Below are 13,753 nucleotides of genomic sequence, written 5' to 3'. Positions count from 1 at the left end.
CTATTGAAGTTTGTCCTCTGCATCAGGAGATGTAGTCAGGTTGTTAACCTTGTAATAATGTGACCAAATGCTTTATGTAATAGAAATGCTAGTTCCAACAGCATTATAGCAAGCTGTTTGACTAACTAGAAGAAAAAAGCAGGATCCCTCTTAGGGCCTTTCTATACCAATTGTGATTTTCCCCTCCTCCACAATGGCATCCTGTCTTGGTACAGGAGATACAGTCAGTGAACTGAACTAGTGTCAGTGTGTGCCCTACTGTCCCAGCCTCATGTGGATCTGTGAACACACCTATGAATTGCCCTTGGTTGATCCATGGATGAGTCCACTCTGGATTATCATAAATGGTAGAGCAAGAAAAATAGTTTGGGACACAGTCAGGAAAATGGTATAGGTTAAAGGAGCTGTTGGGCTTGTGTCTAAGGTATAGAAAAGGGAGGCCAATAAAGTCTAGGGACAGCCAAAGAGAGGGTAAAGTAAGCAAGGTAAGCAGGGCTTTGTGTTACCAGGGAAAGAGTGTAGAGAACAGAGGAAGCCTGAGTGAGGGAAATCTTGAATGTATATTGCTGACACAGCTGTGTCAAAGGCTCCCATTTCCTCAGCCACACACGAATGGAAAAGTTTTCATGGGTGAGGCTCAGGAGAGGGCAAAGCCTTCCTTGAAGTTGTGAGTGGGAACAAGTGAGTGGTGTATTAAAAAACTAGCAATGGTAGCTTCCTCCTCCCAGATGTTTATAGTGTGGTTCTGTTCACCTATAGATACTTCTTACCAAGACCAGCTATTCCTGTCCACAGTGCTGTATATAATAACATCGGAGTTTCCAGTGTGTTGTATTAGGTGGTGTGTCTCCATCAGAGTAGGCATAGTCCACCTGACTCTGGCTTTTCTATGTCCATGTGTTTGTTGTTTGTTTAGTGTCAACAGTTGTTTTATTCATTCCCTTGCCATCCCTGGTCAAGGTTTCTGGATTAAGCTTTGAGGGATTCGTGCAGCAAAGGAATTCCAGTTTTATTCCATGGATAAACATCTTTGAGATGTTCTTTGAGATCATTGGAGAGGCAGAAAGGAGACTGTAATTCTTCCCAGGCTACAGACTTGGGAGTTAAATTTATCCTATCCACATAGCCTCAAAATAAAGGTTTCCTAGGCACCAATGGAGATAGAGAATGATACAGAATGATCCAGGATCATTCTATCAATTACATGGTACCTAGAGGAGATGCAGAGATGGATTTAGGTAGAAACCAGTGGTATCCATCCATAGATTGGAGCAGAGTTCATCGTTTGAATTTCTCCTAAATGCAGTGGTAGTTAATAGTCATCACCTAGACCTCCTTGTTACACTTACCCTGTTATGCTATTGATTACTGTTAAATGTGGCAAAAAGTGGATTTGGAAGGGTAAATAGTCTTTAAGCTTCAGGAGTACTAGGTTAGAGCTCTGCTGCTTGTGGCAGAGCTGCAGACGTACATGTCTGTTTAGATAGTGCTCATAACCTAAGCTCAGGAAGGAAGGATTAAGTACTTGAAGGCAGACATACATAAACATCTCCAAGGAGTGAGTTGTGCACTTTCTGAAGGAACAAAGAAGAAGCTGTGACTCAGACAGCCACCTTGGCCTAAAGAACCAAGACTGTAACTGTAGATTATCCCGTTGTTCTCATTTAATGGAAACAGCTCAGGTTTTGAATAAGAACAGTATGTGTGGGGTAGTGAGTTATAATTGCTTAATTATGCATTTGTATAATGATTTGCTCTTTTTTTAAAAAAAAGTGAATTTAATTTTTAAAAACTTTTGCACCTTTTGCACATGTCTGCAACACAGACCATCTACTCTCAACCCTACCCCTACTCCCTTGTTAGCTCCCTTCCCCCTCATGTTTATGACTATCCCTTCTGTTTCATGATCCCCTGAGAGTGACCTAGCTGCCTCTGTGACCATCTATTTGTTGGAGCCTTGTGGGTTCAGCAGTGAGTACACACTCAAGACATACTGCCTGGCCCTCCTTCTGCAATGTTCTCTGAGCCTTAGAGAGGGTTATATATATGTATGTTCTGTGCAGGGCTGGGCCCACAGTCACTACTTGGTTTTTGCATTGTGTGTCTGTGAATTGCTTCATTCACCTCCAGAAGGTGGTTAGTCAAGGCTTCTCTGACTAACACTGGAGCAACTATTGTCTATGGGTATAAACACAAATATTTGTAGGGCAGTTTGTGGCTTTGTCAATTTTGTTCAGCATTAGTAATAAGCTCTCTGCTTGGGCCCATAACCTCCCCAGACTTCACCTGGTGGTTTGGCCAACATCAACAAGCATGGGTCATCCTCACCTTCCCCATAGAGTAGCAGAAAATAGTTGGTTACCCCTACCACAATCAAGCCACTATTGTGCAGATATCTTGCCTGGAAGATTGGATTTCTTGTTCATAGAGTTCACTGCTTGAATGGACAAGACTGATAGTTTCTTTTCTCCTTAAGCAGCCCGCTCAGCACCCTCTGGTCCTTTACTGCCAGCCAGCCTGCAAAGAATTTCCAACTCAGTGCCAGTTTCTTTTCTCCATAGCTTACAGCCAAGGTATGATGGGCCTTCCGTAATATGATCTCATTCTCTAGTGATGGTAGGCAGCCAAGAAGATTGACAGGAGCTTGCATTGTCTGTGCCCCAGTCTGAGATCTGTTCCATGTGTTGCTGAATCTCCTAGGGTAGTGTGTCATCTAGTGATAAAATTTAACCCTGGGTTAACCTGTATATAAGAAATACTTCTGTATTTGTTTTTCAAAAAAATTTTTTGGCAATATTTAAAATTCTATGAACACTGCAAGACTGATGAAATCAACTATGGTCTATGTTCCTCTTGGAGCCACCTTATGTCATCTATTGTTTGCTTTAGATCTATCGTCTTTGTCCATCTGTCTCTGGCTCCAGAAACACATGATCCTAGGATGTAGAGAGTATGACCTTTCAGTTTTAACTTTATCTCTTCAGAAAAAAATAATAATATCTTAGAGGAAACTTGCATAATCAGTAGCCTCACTGTTGATATAATTTTAAATCCTCTTATGTATATTTCACATATATTACACATAGATCCTCTATGTGTATTTCACCAAATACCCGAGTGATATCTTTTAAATCAATCCTGCTTTTCTTTGATCTAGGTTTCCTTCTAGATGTGTCCATCACCTCAGTTGTGTCTCTTTAGTCCTGTAAACAGGTGTTCATCTTTCCTTTGTTTCTCATGATGCTGACATTATAATAGTTTAATTATTTAATTATCTGTATGTTCCTATCTGTATGTAAGTAGGTGCAGTTGAGTATACATGGTTGTGAGCCACCTGATTCAGTGCTGGTAATTGAATTCAGGTCCTCTAAAGAGAGCAGAAAGTGTTCTTAACTGCTGAGGCATTGCTCCAGCGCCATGACACTGATAGTTTGAGGCAACCTACCTATATGTTTCTTGTCCATAACGCTCTTCATATGGAATATTCCTCAGGTTGGTTTGCCTGGTTATGGTCATCCCTTTAGTCAGGAATCCTGCATATATGATGCTGTGTGTGTGTTAGCATAGTACGTGGTGGGAAGTAGTTGTTTGCCCTGTTACTCAAGAAAGTGACTTCAACCTCAACTGCTTGATTAACGCATCTTCACCATTTGTTCATGACCTTCTCTCATTCATAACTAAATTATCATTGAGGAGTACTTTGATACTCTAACACTTTTTCTCAATAAAAGTACACAAGAGTTCTAGCACTAACTGATGAAATCTCTTGGAATCCATGTCAATTTCTACCTTTTTGTCTATTCATTCTCTAGTTACTAAAGGACATTTGGCTTCTTCTTCTCTTCATTTTAGTATCAGTATAGACTTTGGGCTTTTCTTTTCTCACTGTTTTGTTTATTTAGTATTCTTGGAGACTATTTTTAAAATATATATACTTTATATAAAGAGAGACCAAGAAGAGGGAGGCAAGTATCTTTGATGAGTGTGGGTACCACATGTGGCTTGGTTGGGTGTGGATACCACATGTGGCTCTTTAATTAGTGTGGGTACCATGTGTGGCTTTGGTGAGTGTAGGTACCATTAGTGGCTTGGGTGAGTATGGGTACCATTTGGTGAGTGTGGATACCACATATGGCTTGGTTGAGTGTGGGTACTGCATGTGGGTACCATGTGTGGCTTTGGTGAGTGTAGGTACGATTAGTGGATTTGGTGAGTGTGGATACCACATATGGCTTGGGTGAAGTATGGGTACTATGTGTAGCTTTGGCAGGTGCTGTGTAACTCATAGGCCATGTGATTTAGCACCAGCATCCTGCTTCATTTTCTTGGAAATAAGGATGTGCATCTGGAATCAGTGTTGTGTGAGAAACTAGCTTTACTCTGACTAGACATCTATATTTAGGTGCTCCTCAACAATGAGCAAATCCCAGTACCACTGACCTATTCTTTGTATCTCTCTCCTATCCTTTTCATCTTAACCCATGACCTATACATTACATAGGACGGTAGTGCCAGCTGACTTGACTTGGATTGAGGGTTAATTATTTTCCTCCTTGTATTTTTTTTTTATATTATAACAAGCTTTTTAGTCTTTATAACTTCTTCTAGTAGGTAATGAAGCACAAAGACATTTTCTTCTCTAGGATCATGCTACTCATTAATCTTGGATGCAGAGCCAGGGAGTTTTGGCCCTAGAACCCTGCTTAGCCATGGGATCACATTGTCTCCCTGGTGGCACATAAAGGCATTTGTTTAGTGTTATGGTTTTATTTTTGTTATGATCTAGATCTTCATTTGGGGATCTTGCTTCCTACCTTCTTTCTTACAACCCCATCTAATGATAGGTGCCAGGATAAATCTGCTTGCCTTGTCTCCTATCATTTCTGGGATCCCAGTGTCACTGTAGCAATGGTGGCAGGGTGTCATTGGCCTGAGCACCTTACTGCCCAGCATCCCCATGCTATTAGCCTAGGATGTAGATTCAGCTGTGTGGACGGAGAGTTAAGGAGTAACGGTGTATTGCTACCAGCGGTGAGCTCCTGTCTTCTACTTGTGGACCTTCTGTGCACACCCTGCTGACAAGAGACCTTTCTCTGCAATGCTGAAACTACTGGTCACAGTGTGAAATATGGGGACACAAAAAAGAGTGGTTACAATCACTTCACTAAAAGATGAAAAAATAAAGTCAGTGTAGTGCCTCATCTCCATTAATTGAAGTTTTTGCCACTAAATTGATTAAGTTTGGCTTTGCAAAGGGAGACGTACACACACACACACACACACACAGAGAGAGAGAGACAGAGAGAGAGAGAGACAGAGACAGAGACAGAGAGAGAGAGACAGAGAGAGAGACAGAGGGGGAGAGGGAGAGAAAGAGAGCGATTATACTTATACAATTAGCAGTGAATGTAATTTGTCTTTCTCCATTTAGAAACTTTGTCTTTGACTATACCTTGTGGTATCTGTCCATTCAGATTCATTATTGCCCTTCTATTTCAGTGGTTCTAACCTGGGGCTGTGCAACAAACTCATGAGCACTTCAACCAGTATCCTGCTGAATCTCAGCTTGTGTGTCTTACAAGATTCTTTGACCCAGCTGTTATGTGGCAGTACTGAGGCCTGTACCAGGTTCTCCTTTGGCCTGCTCTGGCTTTCCTTCCTCTTATATTCCACATCACCATGATATGCCCTACTGTTACTAGGTGATATTCTTTAAAGGACCCCAAAAGCCTTTCTTAACCATAATCACCAGATTCAGAACCCACTGCCCGCTCCTCAAAGAGCACAGTATATCTAGGGCAGGTGTCTGGAGTTTTCAAAAGGTCACACACGGATGACTCTCCCACCTCTTGAGATGCCATATGTCCATACTGTTTTAGATATCTGAAGTGTTACCAAATGTCCCTTATGTCACTTTTCTCCAAAAGCCAATTCAACAGAATGCAGGCAAATTACGTTTTCTTTTGAGAATGTGCTATGTGTATACTTCCAAAAGCCTGTGAGGCACTGACTATTTTTACTTACTATTTAATGGCTGCCACATCTTGTCACTCTGTGGGTCTGCTGAAGCCTTGCTTCACAAGTCCTTTTGTTTATCTTTTTCAAAATGGTATTTTGCTATAAAACAATATTATTACCTTTGTAGAACACTTGATAAATTGAGAAAATGTCCCACCTATGACCTCTGCTGTCATTCTGGCCTTTTTCTTGGAGTTTTACCATCTATACCTATTCTTTTAATTATGGTATGAAGACATTGGATCCAAACATTTTTACTGAAGATTAAAATCTTCAGTGTGGAGAGTCCCAGACACCAGAGAAATGTGAAGCTCCCAGGACCCAATGGGATTGACTTTAGCTGTAATGTGCAGAGACGGGGAGATAGAACCTGTGGAGACCACCTCCAGTAATAGACACAGCCCCTGGCTGAGGGATGGAGCCACCCACCCATCTCAAAGTTTTTTAACCCAGAAATGTTCCTGTCCAAAGGAAGAACAAGGACAAAAAATGGAACAGAGACTGAAGGAAGGGCCAACAGGGAACTGCCACAGCTGAGGATCCATCATGTCTGCACACCAAACCCAACACTGTTGCCATGGTCAAAAGGTGCTTGCTGACAGGAACCAAGTCTGACAGTTCCTGGGGGAAGTCAGGCCAGCAACTGACCAATGAAGATGCGGATGCTTTGAGCCAACCATCAGACTGAACTCAGGGAACGTAGTGGGGGAGCTGGCAGAAGGACTGGAGGAGCAGAGGGGATTGCAACCCTACTGGAAGAACAACATTGGCTGGCCTGATCACCCAGTTCTCCTAGAGACTAGACTACCAACCAAGAAGTGTTTCTAGAAGGATTCATGGCTCCAGAAGATGGTCTTGCCTGACAGCAATGGGAGGGGAAGCCTTTGGTCCTGGGGAGATTTCATGCCCTAGAGTCGGGGGATGCTGGAACAGTGGAGTAGGAGAGTGTAGGTGGGTGGGAGAGTACTCTCATACAGGCAAAAGGGAGTAAGGAGGGAAAATGTGGGGTGGGGGTGGAAGAGGAGTAACTGGGAAGTGGGATATCATTTGAGATGTAAACAAATGGGGTGATTAATAATAAAAATAAAAATAAAAAATGAAATAAAAAATAAAATCTTCAGTGAATCTTGAGTATTGTTCCAGGTTGCCACATTGTGTGTGTGTGTTTTTTGTGACTTTAATTTCACCCATTACTGTTGTTGGACATTTAGTTTGTTCTTTTTCCTGCTTATCCAATATGCTATGATTAAACTCTCTGTGCATATAGATACTTTAACATAGCATCCTAAGGGTAGATAATAGAAAAACTTTGGCTCAAAGGACACCTACCTTCCAGAAAACTATGCTACATAAAAGAATAGTGATTCATAAACAACCTCATGATCCCAAACAAAACCTACCTCTTCACTATCAAAATGTCAGAGGGAATATCATTACACGATTTGTTCAAGGATACCTAGTTAAGAACCTGCAGAGGCCGGACTTGGCAGCTCATGCCTTTAATCCCAGCACTTGGGAGGCAGAGGCAGGTGGATTTCTATAAGGTCCACCTTGGAGACCATTAAGGATTACACAATGAGACCCTCCCTCTAAACAAACTAAACAAACAAACAAGCAAACAAATAAGTTGTAGAGACAAGAATGAAATCTCCGTCATGTGCCTTCAAACTTCTGTCATTTGTGCTTCGATCTACTCCCCACTAAGAAGCAGAATGAAGAATGAAGACCCTGTCATATGTGACCAAGCACACAGCTTACTTGCTTCAGCATTAGTTATTATGTGTAAGCTGGATGACAAACCAGTTCTTACACTGAAGACCTGGATGTCTATCATTGCAAGTAGAGGTCACTAAAACAAAAATGGAAACACTCTGGTACTAGTGATCAGAAGCCTGTAGTTTCAATCCAGCCTCTGCTATGCTTATGTTGTATAAACTGTTGGGACAGTTCAGTCTTGATGTAATTTGTAAATGGGGCAGTGATACTGATATCAGAATTATTGTGAAAATAGAATGAAAGGATCTAGGAGAAAGTGCTACTAAATGGAAGTCACTGGTGTGAAGCTATTAGTAATAGTATAATAATTCTGTTATAATTACAGTAAGTGTAGTGATAATGCCCACAGGACCAGAACATAAATGATGGATAATTATCATCATAAACCATTTGATCTATAATTCTTATCATAGGCTTTTTGAAATATACTTTCAAGTACAATCAATAAACAGATATGAAGAAGCACTCCTTTGAATTTACAGAAACTGCTTAGATGGAGCACTCATCTCTGATTCTCTCATCATCTTGGAGTGTGTAGGGAATGGAAACAGTTGAGTTGGGAGAGGGGCTGAGAATGGATGTTTTGGAAACTGTTGGCTAAACCTAAGCATCACTGTTGTTGTAACTCAGTAAGCAGTCCCTGCCCATGTGATGCCTCTGTAATTATCTCCCTATAGCCACTCTCTCCAGCTATCATTTAGGTCCTTGACATCCTCTGCAACAGCCTCCTCACTGACCTTTCTGCCTCTAGAATGCCCTTGTCCATTTCAACTACACATCATTGCCACGGGTTATCTTTATTTTTAAAAAACAGATTCTTCTATTTAAAAAACCGTCAGTGGCTCCCCATTGCCTGTAACATCTGTTACCAGCAGAGACATTGAGAGGCAGTGTAGAATTGAAATGATTTGTTACTCCTAATAATTAGAGAGCAGAAGTCTGTGAATAATTTATTCTCATTTTGTTTTACTCTTTAAAACCCAATTAGAGCGATGTTCACTGTGCTCATTGCTGTCTAGTGTGGGAGGTTAGGACAGACAGTGGTGAATAACACTGTGTAATCCTATGTACACTGTCATTCATCATTTACAGTGTAGGAAAAACCTTGAAATCCAGGGCACAGAAGAAGGAAATCCATGCTTCTTTGAGCAGCTTTTAAAGAGATTAAGAAGCTAGTATCTAGGATCCCCCTCACCCCGTCATTATATTCTATCCTTCATCTGTTCTATCACTCCCACCCAATTATTTTTCTCCAGACATTTATTTCCTACATACTTCTTTTATATGTTAACAACAGCCTGGCTTCCATTTGGAGAAGTGTGGTTCACTTACTTCTACCCCATGGGACTTGGGTGAGGTTGGCCACAGCCCCATCCCTCAGGTCTCATCCTGCATCCAGTAGAAGTATGGAATTCTTCCAGCCATGGTGACTGGTTGCAGATGGGCAGACACTTTCATCTGGGCCAATCAGAAGCAGCCTGTAGTTTTATAGCAGTGACTGAGAAAGAAGTGCTGGGTTTCCAGTGAGGTTGCCAAGTAGGTAGGATGTACACACGGTGTCACTAGGGTCCTGTTACATGGCTGGGAAAAACCTACTCCCTGTGAAGCTAACACAGAAGTGGGGAGCCCTGGGAGACAGACACAGTCTTGCTGCCATTACTTGACTTCCTGGATTTACTTGGAGCTGAAACTTGGTTTTATGAGACAGTGTGTTTTTCTGTCTCTCTTAAGTCAGTGTGGGTTCACATTTGTCACTTTGAACCAAGACCTCTGACTAATAATGGACTTTTTAGCATCCCCCAATTATTGTAAGTTCTTCATGTTTGTGTTTTTATATTTGCAGTATAGAATGTACATCTCTGCCTCTCAACCCAGACATGTTTCATCTATTGACCTAAGCCTAGGTAAGTTACCTAGTACCTCTCCACCCTACTCGGACAGAATGCTGCTCCTCTCTGTTCCTGCAGTTCAGAGTCACAAACCTCATCATACTGTGTCTTACAGTTCAAAAGACTATTTCAGATCCCCGCTCCTTTTCTTCTCATTTCTTGTGGACAGGGTCTTACATGTAGCTCTGACTAGACTGGAACTCTCTATAGAGACCAGGGTGTCTTTGAACTCACAGAGATCTGCCTGCCTCTGCCTCCTGAGCGTATACCATCATGGCCAGCTACTTTCTTATTTAAGTATATAGATCTAACATGTTGCACAGTTTCTGTATAGACAATAAATATCCATTGTCTCAACTGGGCAGAAAAAGAGAAGTAATAAAGTAAGGAAGGAGATTAAGAAAGAAATAAAAAAATGTATGTTTCACTGTTTAAATGTGTCATAAGTTTGGACAGTGGATAGAGGATGGGACTAATTCACTGAACAATACATTAAACCTATTTAATATTTTCCCAGAACTGCTTGTGCTTTCACTGCTGCAAAATGTCTGGTAGTCCCTAGACAGGAAGGACTTAGCGTATCACATGGGAATGGTAGGAAAAAGCCTCCAGCCGTGATTTCTTCTGAGTCCCACCAAGCCACGATCAGTAACAATGCATCTCTCAGAGTAGATAGCATGTCCGCCCTGCAGCCACTCTCTAAGACAGAGCATTGGCTTGATTGCCATCGATCTTCTAGGTTTCCTACACTTATCCTTCATGTCAGGTTAGAATAACTCTAAAGTTCAGCTCTGACCTGTCATCCTTGCTTACAAACCACAGATACTCAAGGTATGTCAGGCTTTTTTTTCCCACTTAAATTTTTATTAATTAAATTTGTACTTTGACAATTTCATAATGTATATAATACATTCTTACTGCTGTCACCCGATATTCTCTTATTTCCCCTTTCACTTATCTACTCACCTTTACCTACCAATCTCTTTCCTGTTGTATCTCCTAGAGTCTGTCAGTATAAAACTAAAGACAGTACCTCTCCATCTCCCAGAGTCTGTTGGTAACCAATAGTTCAGAAATAAGAAAGACACTATGGACCCTTTCCCATTCATGAATGACTTAACAGGACTAGCTGTGTGTAGTCCTTGTGTAAGTAACCGAAGTTGCTATGAATTTGTGACGGCTGTGTCTCTGTCACATCTAGAGGATAGGCTTTTTCTGTCCTTTATCTTGTTTTCCTAGTCTTACATCCCTTTCCAGACCCTCTTCTGCAATGTTCCCCTAACTTTAGAGTAAGCAGAATAATTAACACATGTAGGGCTGAATCCTCAGCCATCACTTGCTCTCAGCATCTTGCACAGCCATGCATCTCTGCATTGACTACTTATTCACTGCAAAGAGAGGCTTTTTGAGTTGGGGCTGAATACTTTGTTTAGGAGCATGCAGGCAGGTATTTAGAGGACAGTTTGATGCTATACCTCCCAAGGTATGCTTTTAAAGCCTCACTTAAGAGAAGTTAGAGAGATGGCTCAGGAGGTAAGAGAGTTTACTAATATTCCAGAACCTGCATTTGGTCCCCACTAGCACACATGTTGGGCAGATTTTAATCATTAGTATGTCTAGCCCCAGTCTGAAGTCCTCTTCTGGACTCTGACAGCATGCAGACAGACAGACAGACAGACAGACAGAAAGACAGGTACACACACACGCACATGCACATGGACACATGGACACACATGCACATGAAGAAACAAAATAAGTCTTTAAAACTGTCTTCCTCAGGATGCTCTCCGCTCTCACTTACTCACCCTCTGTTTTCAACACTTGTACTGCTTTTTTGTATGTAGGAGTGTAGGATTAGGTGCTGATCCTGCTGTTGACTATATCCCACAATCTGGATCGTTCTTGTAGGGAGATGCTTATACTGGGAACATTCACTTCCTATCTGTGAAGCTATAAAAGCTGTCAGCTTTTGAAACCAAATGCTAATGTTACCTGCTTCCTGAGGATGTCCACTTAAACTGACCTCACAGCTCTCACTACATAGAGTATGTTGATCTTATGAGTATCTATCTGTGTGTGTATGTGTGTGTGTGTGTCTGTCTGTCTGTCTGTCTATCTATCTATCTATCTATCTATCTATCTATCTATCTATCTATCTGTCTGTCTGTCTATCTGTCTATCTATACATCCATCTACTTATCTTTCTCCTCCTACATCATCATCATCATCAATCCATCCATCCTCTCACCATTCCTGTAGCTTGAGCTTCTTTTCTCCATGGCTGCTTGTAAGCAGGGACTCAGGAATCTGAGTGACTTCTGAAATTGGCTCTGACATCTTGGAGGCCTTAACTGCATCTTGAGAATATGAGAAGAGAGATATAGAAGGTGAGAAATGCTTTAGAGACTAGACCAAAAAGTGGTGTGGTATGTGTCCTTTCTACATGTTCACAGGTTGATGGTCAGATTTGAGTCATATGATGCCAGTTTCAGAGCAAAGATGGATGGACATTTCATCTCTCTCTCTCTCTCTCTCTCTCTCTCTCTCTCTCTCTCTCTCTCTCTCATTGCAGAATTTTTGGGTACAGACTTCCTGCTATGGTCAAAGCTATTTGACTTGAGTGAGTGACTTGATTATCCACCCACAGAGAACAGGTTACATTCATTTAAAAAATGCTGTATATATTAAGATGGTCTATTTATAAAGTCATTCACCAACTGTTTCAATGAACAATGGTTCTGCTTGGAGGCTGGCACAGACATTAGGTGAGGGTAAGAATTTGGTTCATTAGCTGTGATAATTTGGAAAAGCATTCATCTCAGAGAAAGAGTAACTTATAAAGTCTTCTTCTTCAAACTTGATACAAGTGTTACAAATGTCAAGCAAAGCATTCAGTCTCACTTTGTTGTTCTCTTACAAGCCACCTCCCTAGTTTATCGTCCATGTTTCTTTTGGGTATATAAATACTTTTGAAATATATAAGCTGTTCTGAAAACCATAGTATAAAAACCATAGTGTAAAAACGTGAAATAAACAGTACTACTAATAGAGAGGCTGAGATAGGAGTATCAAGATTTCAAGATCCTTATGTTGTACACAGCCAGACACTATCACAAACAAACAAGCTGAAAGTGTATAAAGATTGTACAATATTGGACCTATTTCTCCAATTACCTAATTAGAGAGACCATTGGATGACAATCAACAGATTTCTAATTCCTGATACTATTGGGTTTCAATCGATTAGGATATGTTGGCAATATTAATTTTCATATTAAGATATTAAGAAAAGGTAATTGTCACTTCCTGTTGTTTTTGTTGTAAGAGGTGGAATTAGATTTGTTGAAAGATTACTTTTTTGCTTCTTCTGAGGTGTTGTTTTGCTCCTTATATTGATGTTTTCCATCCTTTGTAGGGCTGGATTTGTGGAAAGATATTGTGTAAATTTTGTTTTGTCATGGAATATCTTGTTTTCTCCATCTATGGTAATTGAGAGTTTTGCTGGGTATAGTAGCCTTGGTTGGCATTTGTGTTCTTGTAGGGTTTGTATGACATCTGTCCAGGATCTTCTAGCTTTCATAGTCTCTGGTGAGAAGACTGCTGTAATTCTGATAGGCCTGCCTTTATATGTTACTTGCTTTTTTCCCTTACTGCTTTTAAAATTCTTTCTTTGTTTTGTGCATTTGGAGTTTTTATTATTATGTGACAGGAGGAATTTCTTTTCTGGTCCAGTCTATTTGGAGTTCTGAAGGCTTCTTGTATGTTCATGGGCATCTCTTTCTTTAGGTTAGGGAAGTTTTCTTCTATAATTTTATTGAAGATATTTACTGGCCCTTTAAGTTGGGAATCTTCACTCTTTTCTATACCTATTATCCTTAGGTTTGGTCTTCTCATTGTGTCCTGGATTTCCTGGATGTTTTGGGTTAGGAGCTTTTTGCTTTTTGCGTTTTCTTGACTGTTGTGTCAATGTTATCTATGTTATCTTCTGCCCCAGAGATTCTTTGTTCTATCTCTTGTATTCTGTTGGTGATGTTTGCATCTATGACTCCTGATTTCTTTCCTAGGTTTTG

At 40.8% G+C, this 13,753-nt stretch overlaps 1 protein-coding gene across 3 annotated transcripts in view; it reads left to right on the top strand.

The window, feature by feature from the left end:
- Nucleotides 1-13,753, top strand: part of Pde1c (phosphodiesterase 1C) — a 454,206-nt gene that overhangs the window by 138,292 nt on the left and 302,161 nt on the right. The window lies entirely within an intron of this gene.

Source organism: Mastomys coucha, unplaced genomic scaffold, assembly GCF_008632895.1.
Source record: "Mastomys coucha isolate ucsf_1 unplaced genomic scaffold, UCSF_Mcou_1 pScaffold20, whole genome shotgun sequence".
Taxonomy (NCBI): Eukaryota; Metazoa; Chordata; class Mammalia; order Rodentia; family Muridae; genus Mastomys; species Mastomys coucha.
This window is presented reverse-complemented; position numbering and strand designations above follow the sequence as displayed.